Source organism: Microcaecilia unicolor, chromosome 1 (genome assembly GCF_901765095.1).
Source record: "Microcaecilia unicolor chromosome 1, aMicUni1.1, whole genome shotgun sequence".
Taxonomy (NCBI): domain Eukaryota; kingdom Metazoa; phylum Chordata; class Amphibia; order Gymnophiona; family Siphonopidae; genus Microcaecilia; species Microcaecilia unicolor.
The window spans coordinates 34,682,756-34,698,315 of NC_044031.1; positions in this window are offsets into that span (position 1 = coordinate 34,682,756).

A 15,560-nucleotide genomic window follows, 5' to 3' on the forward strand; every position below is an offset into this window, starting at 1 on the left:
CTAGTACCACCTGGATCACCAGGGACTGGGAGAGGTAGACCCAGGGTGCTGTTCACAAAGGAGGTCTTTACAGGAGGAGTATATCTGGAAGGCTTTTCAGGAAGAGAATTCTCTACGGGTTGTATGTTTGGGAGGGCATTCTTCAGGGGGAGGAGTCTCCTGTTAGGGACGTATTTTGGACCTTTGGGAGGTGTCTATTTGGGGGCAGGGCCCCATGGAGGAAGGACTTTGGGGAGGGGGGGGGAATCTACAGCTCTATCTCTTTTAAGATGCCACATAGGGGCATTAGGCCATGGGTTAGCAACCCAGTGCTCATGGTTGGAAAATGTCAGCTTTGTTCACCGCAAGTCGAGTTATTCAATTTCCATAATAATGGAGTGCTCCGCTTGCTTTGCATCTCATTAATGTGTTTCGGCATCAAAGCCTGCCTCAAGGCCTTGGGTTGGGGGGCAGTTAGAGATTTTAATATGCGTTATTACCTTATTTATCCCTTAACATGCAAGCACTAGTAGTGGCTCGAGCCGAGTATCCTTGGTCCTGACACCAAGGAAAAGCATGGGTTCTGCATTGCCATCTTCACAGAGGGATGCCCATGCTGGGCACCAAACGAAGACGAAGAAGCACTAGCATCAGTCCTCAAAGCATGGTGCCAGGAACTCAGGGTCACCAGTGTCGCTGGTACCTGAGAAACGGTGCTGATAGGACCACCACTCCCCCTCCATGGTACAGGTACCAACATGCCAGTCTCCTTAAAGCTGGGACCCCACTTCCAATTCAGCATCAACAACTTCTCAGGCTGTCCCTGCACTGGCACTGACCCTGTCTTTACTGATGTCCACCCTCGAGGATCAGATCCAGGTCGTGCTCCAAGAGGAATTGGGGTGCATCCTTGGGCGACATGACATCAAGGCATTGAGGGTGCTTACACCAGTTGTGGACACATTTCAGCTCATCCTGAAGACCCACGTGCTGTCGGGTGGTCGTCAATCCTGGTGCCTTGCCAGATGGCAGAGCTGAAGTTGCTCCAGAGGCCCAGAAGCTTGGTGCCTTTATTCTGGGCCTGAACATGCCAGTAGGCACAGGCAGGCGCAGACTCAAACTTCACACTATGAATATTTTGCTGCATCTGAAGAGGAGCCCAAGGATTTCTTGGAGAAGTCCTTGGGGCTTCCCTCTGATCCCTCCCCGCCGCAGAAGAGGAAGACATCTCCTTTGTTGGATTTTTGAGGGAAATGACGGAGGACAAGTCCAGGACAGAATTGATGACCATCCTCAATTATGATTCTCCTAAGGAAGCTGTGACTGTGCTTGCTCACAACGTCCTGAAAGATGCACATATGAAGAATTATGAGACCCCCACCCCTTCTGTGCAGGTTCTACCTAAGAGGGTGGACTTCATGTATAGAGTCCAGAAGCTCCTAGACTTGAGAAAGGAGCAGTTGCCACTCCTGTGGCCCAATCCACTCTCAACCGGGCCAGAAGTCTGAAGACCCATGCTTCGGCTCCCCTGGGTAGGGATGCTTGTACACCTGAGTCATTTGGGAGGAAAGATTTTTCAGGCTGCAATACTCATTTCCTGCATCCAGACCTACCAACTGTACCCAAAGCCTTTACATGAAGTCCTTGGTATCCAGTGTGCTTGAGTTTGCAGACACACTTCCACTGGAGCAGGCCACATACCTTTGTCAGATAGCCAACAAGCAGAAGCAGAGCAAGAAACATTTGGCTAAGGGCACCTTTGATTCTTTTAATATGACATCTAGACGTTCCGTCTTAAGTGTCAAGATGCGCAGACTTCCATGGCTGTGTGTGAGCAGCCTTACATCTAGAGGACTGTGAGATACGTCTGGCATAGTTTAGCATTTTTTTGTTTCATTTTGCTGCTTATGCTGTACCTTTTTGACAGCCTAATTTTTATTGTCGCTATCACTGGCTGAGAGTATTTGATTCCTGAAACAGGTGCTGTAGCTGCCAAAACACAGAACTCCGTCAAGTCTGTTTTTAGTTTTTGACATTTCTCAATAAACCCAGTGTTTGGATATACAATTGTTCTAACCCCCTACTTTTATTTTTCTTGTTTTACACTCCTTGTGTTTTTTTGCTCAAAAGGCAATTCTGGCACGTGATTTAGCCACAGTCTGAAAAAAAATAAGAGTTGTATTCTACAAAATGGATCAACCTAGGAGCTGATAGTCTTACCCATAAGTCTGCTTTGATGCTCAAGTGGATTTTGACTGGTCTTTTACTTCTTCCAGTATAAGTCAGCGAACATAGACAACAAACAACATATATGACATCAGTAGTATCATAATGGGTTTTGAAAACCCATCCATCTGTAGTGCGGTACTGACTTGAATAATTCCTATCACAACTAGGACAGTTGGCACAGGATCCATGCACATAAGTGGTTTGATTCTCTGTTGTCAAATATAGCAATAGTTTGATGATATTTTTATTATTATTATTTATTGCATTTGTACCCCACATTATCCCACCTTTTTGCAGGCTCAATGTGGCTTACAGAGTGTTATTATGATGTAGTCATTGCAGGATCTTAAGTACAATCGCTGATAGGCTGAAGGATCTTAAGTACAATCGATAATAGGCTGAAGGTAAATGGATCTTAAGTACAATCAATGATAGGCTGAATGATCTTAAGTTCAATCGATTATAGGCTGAAGGTAAATGGGGGTTTTAGATGGAAAGGTGGAAGGTAAGGTAGTGTGAGAGGGTTTTTTTTTTAATGCACATGAGTGTTGCAAGGAATGATTTGTTTCATTGAGGATTGTTTTTGTAAGCTTTGTTGAAGAGATGTGTCTTCAACGATTTGCGAAAGTTGGTTAGATTGTCCATGGTTTTTTTTACCCAAGTATATGCCACAATCAGGGATTCTATAGACACTTAATGCAATTCAAGAATATGTAATGGTGAAAAATGAGAGATGTCAAAACGGATGATCCCACATAACATAAAATAGAGCTTATTCTTTCAATATCTTCTCAATGTGTCAACCACCAGAGTGGCAGCATTCACACTCCATAATAACACCAGTTACTGGCAATGTTCTCACTGAGTTGTGCTTCAACTCATTCTCAAGACTGTTTCATCTCAGCAACCTGTTGTCATTGACACCATTTGCCACTCTTGCATTTTCTGTAGCACATTAAGACTCCCGAGGCAGGTATTTTTTGCCAAAACATGGTGCTGTGTCAAGTCTTTATACGAATAAACAGTGTTTGACCGTCTTCATCTCCCTCGTGTTTTTTTTTTTTTTTTGCAGTGTCTTGTTAGCTACACTACTCTCTTGGCTTTCCCCAATATCTTCTCTATGTTCATCATAGCTAGCACATAAGTATGTCTTTTGCATACAGGAAGATGGATAGCCTCGTTCTTGAGATCTAAGCTTCAATTCTTTTGCCTTGCTTTTGAAGTCTGAGCTGTTCTTACCCCTTTTTCTCAGGATTTGAAGAGTCATGCTGACCGAAGACCACATCTGAGGTTTTCCAGTGTTGTGTCTTTGGGGTCCAGAAGCCAGGGGTGGCCCTATAATAAGGCAAACTGAGGCGGCACTCTTAAGGAAGCAGCATCTTGCTGCTTGTTAGCTATCTATGCCGCACCCTCCCTCCCTTCATTGCTTTATGTACCACTGACCGTGGATAGCCCATTAAAAAACAGTATCCCGGTAGACCAATTTTTGCGCATAAGGTGGTTATGTTCTCAGAAGCAAGACTTTTGTAGTCAAGCTCAAGAGATGCAAAGGGAGTGGCCAAGGTCAGTGGTTCATAAAGCAATGAAGAGGGTATACAATACTCATAGATCTTGGTTGATTCAATCCCAAGAAAAATTGGACTCTGAAGATAGAATGACGTGTGTTTTACCATTTGTACCTCTTACTAATCATTACTAATCTGAATTTGGGAGAAACATTGAGGGAAAATTATAATAAAGGGATGGGTTATCCTTCTAAATGTGAAGGATGCATATATTGTCAATACGCTTTAGTGACAACTAGCATTCAAATACCAAACCAAACAAAAGGTAAGATTTTTTATTTAAGATCTATAACAAATCGTGAGTCTTCATTTGTTATTTATGCCATCAAGTGTCCTTGTGACCTTTGGTATATTGGTCAGACCATAGAGAAAGATCAAACACCGTTTGGCTCAGCATTTGAGCAAGATAAGATTATAAAAAATGGAAGCGCCATTAGTCACTCATTGGATGGAGGCTCAACGTTTGTTAAGTGATTTGAAGTTTGTGGTTCTGGTTCAATATAATGCAAATGCAGGTGGTAACACCCTGGCCAGTTCCCTCCAAAACTGCTTCCCTCACCTGATTATAATACTGGTCTCTGTGGAAACTCCTCCTTTCTGGAAGCTCTCAGTAGTCGTCAACTTTCAGAATTCTTGTACAGCCACTAGAGGTCGCTGCAGGATCCCAATATAGCAGGACTCTAGAATGAATATATCCATATTCATGAAATCTTACTGGCACATTCATTCCAAAGCTTACTCCTGCCTCGGAGGTTTAACTTTGTGCAGGAGTTTATGAACAGGCGCATGTGTTGCCTATATAAAATAACACAAAAATTGACTTGGACTTCTGGTTGTGCTATGGAGGAGTGAGGAGGTAGCGAATCGCTGCTCCGGAGCGCCCGCCATAATCGGCTATCAGAATCGGCATTTTTTCTCTTGAAAGAAAAATCCTATTTAATTTTTCATGGTTTGAGTACGAAACGACCTTTGTGATGCTAATTACCAGAGCGGATGGCCGCCAAATCTTCGCGGAAAGAGAGTCGAGAGAAGGGGCGACTAACAGATTCCAAGATGGTGGACAAAAGCATACCGCTGATGCCTCCCAAGTGCAAAGGCTTGAAATACAAATCAATGCATGCATCAACCTTTTCGTATACAAGCACACAGCTCTGGAATGCGCTGCCACGCAACCTGAAAACGGCCTATGAATTGACCAACTTCCGCAAACTACTGAAAACTTATCTCTTTGACAAAATATATCACAAAGATCAACACGTGTAACTGCACTATCTTTAATATATCCAGAAATGTTCTTTTATCATGTATTTCACGTATCTCTAATATATCCAGAAATGCTCTTTAATGTCTTTTGCTCTAAAATCATCATGTATTTCACCACCATGTAACCCAAAACCCTCTGTTAAACCAATTGTATGTTCTCTTCTACCTCCATCACCCTTGAAGAATTGTAAGCCACATTGAGCCTGCAAAGAGGTGGAATAAATGTGGGATACAAATGCAATAAATAAATAAATAAATAAATAAGTGTTCAGCGCTGCGTGCGTCTGGTAGCGCTATACAAATGTTAGTAGTAGTAGTTCCTTTTTCTAGGTACGTTTGGCTGACCTACCAGTCTTAATGGGCCAACTGGTTGTGGTTGACTGGTAGGTTTTGCTGGCAGGTGGCCTGGCAGAAGACCAGTGAAATCTTTTTTTCCTTTGAACATAAACTCGCCAGCTCTACAGCTTACTATCAGCAAGCAACAAGGACACTGTTCTGGGAAATATGCCAGCCGAACCACACTGAAGCACCGTAAAGAAAACAAGAATTAAACACTTGTGTTTCAAATTAAAAAGTAATTATAATGGCACAACACTATAGGCTTGTCAGTATATTATTAATGTAACTGTAATTAATTATAACTAGGTCGGTGGATGTACCTCCAACCTGTAGGCAGAGCTAGCTACAGTAGTGCTTTGCTTGCATTATAAGAGTGGGAAGGTGACAGTTTGTAACAGTAGTTATCAGTAACTCTAAAATCCCTCCCCATACATTATACAAATCCAAGTTCTATTCTCTGGGAACTGACAAGCAAGGAAACAAGCCAATTAGTATAAAACTAGTGAAAGAGGCCCGTTTCAGAGCAAATGAAATGGGCGCTAGCAAGGTGTTTGTCGCCAACACCTCTCCCTCCCTCCCTCCCTGGCCAACCCCTTCGTTATTATTCCATTGCTCCGCCCCCAATGTCATGTTTGACGCGAGGGCGGGGCCCAGAGCGATTTCCCACCCCTCCCTGCCTCCCTCCCTGCCAACCCCTTCGTTGTTCTGCCATAGCTCCGCCCTCGAGGGCGGGGCCCGGAGCAATTTTGGTGGCTTCACCACCACGAACCTTCGAACCTTTTTGAAGGAAGTCAGGGCTTGGCTTCACTGACGTCAGTGTCCTCAGAACGTTGAGGGTGAGTTTTATTATAGTAGATAAAGGCTATTTATTTACAATCAAGTGAAACTGACAACGTGAAAACACAACTGAAAATTATATGTAATTATGTGCAAAGGGAAGATAGCTCGGAAAATGAAAGACAAATGTTCTTATCAGAGAATAGGTCAGAGTGAATGCACATTAAACCCTGGGTCAGGCCTGGCATCAGGCCTCCTACTGTTACACTTTAGCAATAACAGAGCTGGTATACAACCTGGATGTAGATGAGGGTAGCAGATAAACAGCTGGATGCAGAAGATCTCCTGGAAACAAAGAAGAAAAAAAAGGGGGAGGTCCACTCCTTCCACAGTAACACAAGCAAACCAAACAAAGGGTGGAAGAAAACCAAGTCCAAGTGACCAGCCAAAACACAGGAGTAAGCGCTCCAAACAAAGTTTTATTGGGACCCTACACGGTCCGTGTTTCGGCAGAAATGTCTAAAAACATAAAGTTTAAAATCAATACCCAAATAAATAAGCATACAGCAATGAAAACTGCAAAGATTATACAGAAAATAAAATAGAATAAAAACTACAAAAATATATAGAAATAAAACACACACAATTAGAATAAAAAAAACCCTTATATAAGGATCAACTGTTACGAATGTTCATACTGTATTGATGCATGGCTTGAAGTATCTGGTGCTCAGGTTGTTATTAAGCTCTCATTGTAATTATATAGGCAGGGGTTTTGCCCCCACAGCTTCTTTAGGGCTTTGAGCTCCTTGGAAGCTCTTAAAAAAAGTCTTTAGCTGCAGTTCCCTTATCTATGGAGGTTGTTCCCCAGATGGGAGCTTATCTGTAATTCTCTTTATCTTGGTAGCCCTCAGGAACTTCTCCTTGTTCTCTCCTGCTCTTCCAGGTTGGATTTTCTGTACCTTCTTTAGTTTCTCCTACTACTTTCCCTTTAACTCAGGATGTCGTAGATGGGCGAGATCCTCATTCCATCTTGTACCTAAGGATCAGTGCAGCAGTCTCAACAGTTCTGTCATGCCTTCCATGTACAGACTTGTAAGGGGACAGAAACTGCACCCGTCCCCACCGGAATCTCCTCCATCCCCGCCCGTCATGTTGATAACTTCCCCTCTCAGTGCTTACGGTGATTTCACTGCTATCAACCATATCCATTAATTGTTTTTAGTGCTATTATAATTGCCATGGCATAAGGAAAAGATAGGTAGGCTGGCATGGTACTACACTTCTACGGGAACCTCGCAGGAACTGCGTCCATCCTTGCCCTGCGGGATCCCCGTGGACCCGGAGATTCCTTGGGTGAGTCCCACAGAAACTACAGGATTCCCGCTAACCCTGTTCCCATGCAGCTCTCTACTTCCATGCTGTGCTTCTCCAGGTGAACGGCTGGGCTAACCAAGGACCCTCATCTCATTGCAGTAAGGTACAATGGATGGGGAAACAGGAGCCACAGATATAAAAATCCCAGCCCAAATTGAATTTCATATCAGCCATAGTTTCCCTCCAAAAGGTGGCTTCTTCCTTCATTACTATACTGGTAAGGAGAGACCTCCCTTTTTACTAGAAGTTATAGGGGCATTTACAGTACTTTGAGTGACTATCAGGCTTATTTTCAAAAGAGAAGGGCGCCCATCTTCTGACACAAATCGGGAGATGGGCGTCCTTCTCTCAGGGTCTCCCAAATCGGCATAATCGAAAGCCGATGTTGGACGCCCTCAACTGCTTTCCGTTGTGAGGACGACCAAAGTTCACGGGGGCATGTCGGCACCGTAGCGAAGGCAGGACTGGGGCATGATTAAGAGATAGGTGTCCTCGGCCGATAATGGAAAAAAGAAGGGCGTCCCTGACAAGCACTTGGCTGACTTTACTTGGTCCATTTTTTTCTTGCAACCAAGCATCGAAAAGGTGCCCGAACTGACCAGATGACCACCAGAGGGAATCGGGGATGACCTCCCCTTATTCCCCCAGTGGTCACCAACCCCCTCCCACCCTAAAAAAAAACTAATTTTTTTTTTTTTGCCAGCCTCTAATGTCATACCCAGCTCCAAGACAGCAGTATGCAAGTCCCTGGAGCAGTTTTAGTGGGTGCAGTGCACTTCAGGCAGGCGGACCCAGGCCCATCCCCCCCCACCTGTTACACTTGTGGTGGTAAATGTGAGCCCTTCAAAACCCACTGTACCCACATGTAGGTGCCCCCCTTCATCCCTTACGGCTATGGTAGTGGTGTACAGTTGTGGGGAGTGGGTTTTGGGGGGCTCAGCACACAAGGTAAGGGAGCAATTTGTGAAGTTCACTGCAGTACCCCCTAGGGTGCCCGGTTGGTGTCCTGGCATGTCAGGGGGACCAGTGCACTACGAATCCTGGCTCCTCCCACTACCAAATGGCTTGGATTTGGTCGTTTCTGAGACGGGTGTCCTCAGTTTTCATTATCGCCGAAAACCAGGGACGACCATCTCTAAGGTCGACCTAAATGTTGAGATTTGGGCATCCCCGACCGTATTATCGAAACAAAACATGGACGCCCATCTTGTTTCGATAATACGGGTTTCCCCACCCCTTCACGGAGCCGTCCTGCGAGGGCGGCCCCAGGAAAACTTAGGCACTCCATTCGATTATGCCCCTCCATACGTCTCTGTGATCCTGTTACAGCAGAACCATAAAGATCTACACAAAAAGAATGCCAATCACCAGGAAAATACTTCAGCTTAATCACCCTAATAATTAATACATGGGTGTGCTCATCTACTCTGAGATGAATGCACCAGTCTGCTATTAAGTGATGTTTAAGTACATGAAGAAAAAGAGAAGTGAGGACAAAAAAGGGGCCAAAGAGTCCAATGATGTAAAATATCATTCCAATTTATTTATCAAACCACATAAAATATAGGACAGTCCATATAGCTGTCAATCATTTGGACAGCTGAATAGACAGTTTTTAATGTCAACAGCAGAAAAAACACAGTGGTTTTTTACATTGATGCTCAAATGTACATAAGAACAAAAGCGTTGCCATACTGGGACAGACCGAAGGTCAATCAAGCCCAGTATCCTGTTTCCAACAGTGGTTAATCCAGGTCACAAGTACCTGGAAAGATCCCAGAACAGTAAAACAGATTTTATGCTGCTTATTTTAGAAATAAGCAGTGGAGGAGTGGCCTAGTGGTTAGAGTGGTGGGCCTTGGTCCTGGGGAACTGGGTTCAATTCCCACTGCAGGCACAGGCAGCTCCTTGTGACTCTGGGCAAGTCACTTAACTCTCCATTGCCCCAGGTACAAATAAGTACCTGTATATAATATGCAAGCCACATTGAGCCTGCTATGAGTGGGAAAGCGTGGGGTACAAATGTAATAAAAATAAAAAAAATCTTAATAATGTGTTATGAACTTTTCTTTTAGGAAAGTATTCAAACCTTTTTTAAACCCTGCTAAGCTAACTGCTTTCATTACATTCTCTGGCAATTTTTTTTATTTACATTTGTACCCCACGCTTTCCCACTCATGGCAGGCTCAATGCGGCAGGCAATGGAGGGTTAAGTGCCTTGCCCAGAGTCACAAGGAGCTGCCTGTGCCGGGAATCGAACTCAGTTCCCCAGGACCAAAGTCCACCACCCTAACCACTAGGCCACTCCTCCACTGGCAATGAATTCCAGAGTTTAATTACATGATGAGTGAAAAAATTATTTTCTCCAGTTTGTTTTAAAATTTACTACTTAGTAGCTTCAGTGCGTGCCCCCTAGTCTTAGTATTTTTGGAAAGAGTAAACAAACGATTCATGTCTACCCATTCCACTCCATTCAGTATTTTATAGACCTCTATCATATCTCCGCCAAGCTGAAAAGTCCATTGCAACTCTTAATTGGAATAACCGACTCCTGATGCAGGCACTCTCTCTGAAACAAGGCTGTGTCAAGTAGAAATTCTCCAGTTGTTGAGGTTTGTCTCTTCAGCTGTCCCTATCATGCTCAGCAGTATGGACTGTCCTTCATTTTATATGGTTTGATAAATACATTGACGTGATATTTTGTACCATTGGACTCTTTGACCCCTTTTTTTGTACTCACTTTCACTTTTTCTTCGTAGGTTTTTCCATGTGGATTTTCTTCTCCTCTTCCCTTAGCATTCAAGTGCATGAAATTTCAGACAGACTTCATCACTGTACACCAGAACCAGGTAGGGCCCCTGAATATCTCTGCTAACTGGCCATTCCCTAACTGGCTAGGACAGGGCAGTCCGGGGGCGGAGCCAGCACTTAGGATATTCAAGGCCCCTTTTATAAAGTGTTGGTAACCTCAACACGGACTTACTGCTCGCCAAAAAGGACCTACCACTAGGCTATCGCAGCAGCCCAGCGGTAGTTCCCACCCCCAGCGTGCTGTCATATCCGGCGCTACAAAAATATATTTATTTTTAGAAATATATTTATTTTTGTAGCACCGGTATGTATCCGGCGGTTATCGGGCAGTGCGGCATGCTGCCCGGTTACCGCCAGGTTAGCGCAGGAGCCCCTACCGCCACCTCAATGGGTGGCGGTAAAGGCTTCCCCTGAAATGGCTGCGCGGCATTCTTTAAAAAAACAAAGACCTACCTTTTACCCACTGCGGTAAAAGTCTGAGCCCTCAGTCTGCTAACTGGCTAAGCAAGCACATACATATGAGTCGCATAAAAAGGCCATCACAACTTTGTGCTCTGAGTTAACAGGGCATCAGTCTGAATATCAGCCAGTGCCTGGTTAACTTTCAGATTTTCAAAGCAGGAAGCCACATATGCCCCAGCATTGAATATCCAAGGTCAGGTCTGCCAGAAGCTGGGAGAAAGCTTACAAGCTGCTTGCCGCTGTAGGCTTTTATCCCCCACCCCTATATTTTAGGCAGGGCCACCGAGAGACTAGGCCAGGCCCGGGGCAAGGCCACCCGCCTCTGCCCCCCCTGCTGCTGCTGTCCCCTGTCGCTCCCCCCGCCGCTGCAGTCCGCGGTCTCACCTGCCTGCCTCCACGGCTCCAGGCCCCCTGCATTCAAGGCGGCAGTTGCAGATCGCCTCTCTTCTGGCCTTCCCTCTCTGTGTCCTGCCCTCGTCTGATGCAACTTCCGGTTTCCACGAGGGTGGGACACAGGGAGGGAAGGCCCAAAAGGAGGCAATCTGTGATTGCCGCTTCGAATGCAGGGGGCCCGGAGCCGAGGAGGCAGGCAGGTGAGACCGGGAACTGCAGACCTGGCGGCCCGGGGAATTTTGTCCCCCCCTGCCCCCCCCCTCTCGGCGGCCCTGATTTTAGGTGCGATCACTTATTCCAGTCATAGAGATGTCATGAATGCTTATGCCTAGATTTTTTTTTTTAACAACAGGCGTAATTGTACTGTTTTATAATTTACACATAGAAATGCATGACCTGATTACACTCTGTCCATGCTCCACCCAACAACAAAAATTGCACCATGGCCTCTAGGTGTGATTTTACAGAATAGCATATAGGCAGAAAATGGTCATTTATGCACGTCCATCCATGACCAGAATACCTGCATTTACGCACATCCTTGCTGCCTAAACCTTGGCAGGTCTTACAGAATTACCTCCCAAATGGGTTCGTTTTGCACACAGAAATAATTTATGACAATGTGGGGACCACAATGCTATGAAGCTGAATTAAAGAATGGTGCCCAGTTACACTAACTCAAATACACTGCAGCAAAAATTTCTAATTTCTGTAGAAAAACATTTTAAATACCAGGTGACTACATAAACACATTAATATCAAACATATAAATGGCAAGTGACCGACTCACCTGCAAATGCGCAGTAGAGACTTCCCTCTCTGTCCCGCCCTTGCGTCAAGACGTGATGACGTCAGAGGGCGGAACAGAGAGGGAAACGGCATCAGACTGTCGGACGCTGCCGCTGGAGCCTGGAAACGAAATCGCACGCACCAACCTCTACCCTTCCCCCATCCACGCCACTGCTCCCGCCCCCCTCCGTATCGGGCCCCCTGCACTGACCTGACAGTGCCTCTCACCTCCGTGTGGAAGCACTGCAGGCAGCAGCAGAGCGATCTGCTGCTGCCTGCAGCGCTTTCACACGGAGGTGAGAAGCGCTGTCAGGTCAGTGCAGGGGGCCCAGCACGGAGGGGGGAGGGAGCAGCAGCGAGGAGGGTAGCTGGACATGGGGGAGGGCAGGGGGGAGAGGGCATGGTTGCTGGACATGGGGTGAGAGCAGGGCAGAGAGGAGGGTTGCTGGACATGGGGGGGAGGATCGGTGGACAGGGTGAGGCCAGGGAAGAAAGGAGGGCTGCTGGACATGGGGGGGAGGGCAGGGGCGAGAGCAGGGTTGCTGGACATGGATCGGGGGAGGGGAGGGCAGGGGAAAGAGGAGGTTTGCTGCACATGGATGGATGGAGGTGAGAATTATTACATTTTGCAAAACACAAATCTCGCCCGTTTTAACAGGCTTAACGGCTAGTATATACATAAACAATACATTACACAGACATATCAAAATGCCCCATGTTAACAATTGGACCACTGTTTCCTCTAAGCTGAGCCGGAGTCCTCCAACTGCATTTCTGTCAGCAGGGGGTGATGCTTCAATATTGTGTTTTCAATTGCAAGAGACAGGCAGGTTCCTTGGAGTCCTGCAGACCTTGCCTATCTCTCACTATTGAAAATGTGGTAGTGAAACAGTGCCCCCCGCTGGCAGGATTATAGGTGGAGGACTCCTACTCAGCTTAGAGGGAACAGCGAATCTGACCCCAACATGTGATGTACTTCACTCGATGTGAGCGGCTTTAGGGAATTTAGCAGCTGAGCAAAAATAATCATAGTGACCCTCTAATATATGAACATACATGGTACATTTATAATTAAAAGTACATCTAACTAAAAACAAAACAAAACCAAAAAGTCAAATGCATTTATAAATTTGAGACTTTATATCAGCTTTTTAAAATCAAATGAGTTTCACAAACTCCCCTCTTTACCACGTTAGCAGGATATTTTCAAACCAAATCCACTGACATGCTACCAATCCCAGGGCAAGCGGTGGCTTCCCCATGTCTGTCTCAATGGCAGACTATGGACTTTTCCTTCAGGAAATTGTTCAAACCTTTTTTTAAACCCAGATATGCTAACCGCTGAAAACCACATCTCTGGCAACGAGTTCCAGAGTTTAACTATTCATTGAGTGAAAAAATATTTCCTAGTATTTGTTTTAACAGTATTTCCCTGTAATTTCATCGAGTGTCCCCAAGTCTTTGTACTTTTTGAAAGAGTGAAAAATCGATTCACTTTAACCCATTCTTCACCCTTCAGGACTTTATAGACCTCAATCATATCCCCCCCTCAACCGTCTCTTTTCCAAGCTGAAGAGTCCTAACCTCTTTAGCCTTTCCTCATACGAGAGGAGTTCCATCCCCTTTATCATTTTGATCGCTCTTCTTTGAACCTTTTCTAATTCCGCTATATTTTTTTTGAGATACGGCGGCCAGAACTTCAGACAATACTGAAGTTGAGGTCACACCATGGAGCGATACAGAGGCATTATAGAATTCTTGGTCTTATTTACAATTCCTTTCCTAATAATTCCTAGCATCCTGTTTGCTTTTTTGGCTGCCGCCGCACACTGGTCAGGAAATTTCAGCGCATTGTCTACAATGACACCTAGAAATTTTTCTTGAGTGCTGACCCCCAAGGTGGACCCTAGCATCAGGTAACTATGATTCGGATTATTCTTTCCAATGCGCATCACTTCGCATTTGTCAACATTAAATTTGATCTGCATTTGGATGCCCAGTTTTCCAGTTTCCTAAGGTCTTCCTGCAATTTCTCACAGTCCACATGTGTTTTGAGAGCTTTCAATATTCACGTTTAGCCCTGGACAAGTAATTTAAATGGCCAGGAGCCTCTCCTGGCCCTTTAAATATTGGGCGGAGTAAGGAGCTTTCTCTATTGAAAAAGTGCATAGTTTGGTTTGAAAAAATATAGGCAATGCATAAAGTGTAGACTCTGTAAAATGATTTTGAATTTTAAAAGTTGGTATAATTCCCACCAGGGCCCTTCAAGGTGGGACTGGGGGGCTGTAGTGTGCCGGGGGAGGGAGCCTCTGAGCCCTCGGGCACTGCCCGGTTGCCCATATGGTCAGTCCTCCCCAGCATACAGTTAAGGAGCTTGCTCAATACTGGCAGTGCCCAAGCACCAACACAGCTGGCTCCTATGCAAGGAGCTAGGCTACTTTTCCACTCTGAGTTGGCTATTCCATAATGTATTTGAATTGTCCGGCCCACCATTTTTTCATTACACTTAGTTCTGTGCGTATCATGACCAGTGGCGTAGCTACGTGGGGCCACAGGGGCCTGGGCCCCCGTAGATTTGGCCCTGGACGCCCCCCTGCCGATCACCCTCTCGATCCCCCCTCCTGCTGCCAAACCTCCCCCGCCGCCGCCGTCACCATCGGCTACCTTTGCTGGCGGGGGACCCCAACCCCTGCCAGCCGAGGTCCTCTTCTTCCGGGGCAAGGCTTCGTTCTGTTTCTGTGAGTCTGATGTCTTGCAGGGAGAGGGTTGGCGGCGGGAGGGGGGGGTCAAGAGGGTCGTTGGCGGGGGGGGGGGGGGGGGGGTCAAAGTTGGTGGTGGCGGCGGCGGCGGCCACCACCAACTTTCCGCCTAAACCAACCTCTCCTCCTCCCCCATTCTCTATTTCTATGGACAACACTCTCATCCTTCCTGTCTCATCAGCTCGTAACCTTGGGGTCATCTTCGACTCCTCCCTCTCCTTCTCTGCACATATTCAACAGACTGCTAAAACCTGTCGTTTCTTTCTCTATAATATCAGCAAAATTCGCCCTTTCCTTTCTGAGCACACTACCAGAACCCTCATCCACACTCTTATCACCTCTCGCTTAGACTATTGCAACTTGCTTCTCACAGGTCTCCCACTTAGCCATCTCTCTCCTCTTCAATCTGTTCAAAATTCTGCTGCACGACTAATATTCCGCCAGCGTTGTTATGCTCATATTAGCCCTCTCCTCAAGTCACTTCACTGGCTTCCTATCCGTTTCCGCATACAGTTCAAACTCCTCTTATTGACCTATAAGTGCATTCACTCTGCAGCTCCTCAGTACCTCTCCACTCTCATCTCTCCCTACATTCCTCCCTGGGAACTCCGTTCAGTGGGTAAATCTCTCTTATCTGCACCCTTCTCCTCCACCGCTAACTCCAGACTCCGTTCCTTTTATCTTGCTGCACCATATGCCTGGAATAGACTTCCTGAGCCGGTACATCAAGCTCCATCTCTGACCGTCTTCAAATCTAAGCTAAAAGCCCACCTTTTTGATGCTGCTTTTAACTCCTAACCCTTATTCACTTGTTCAG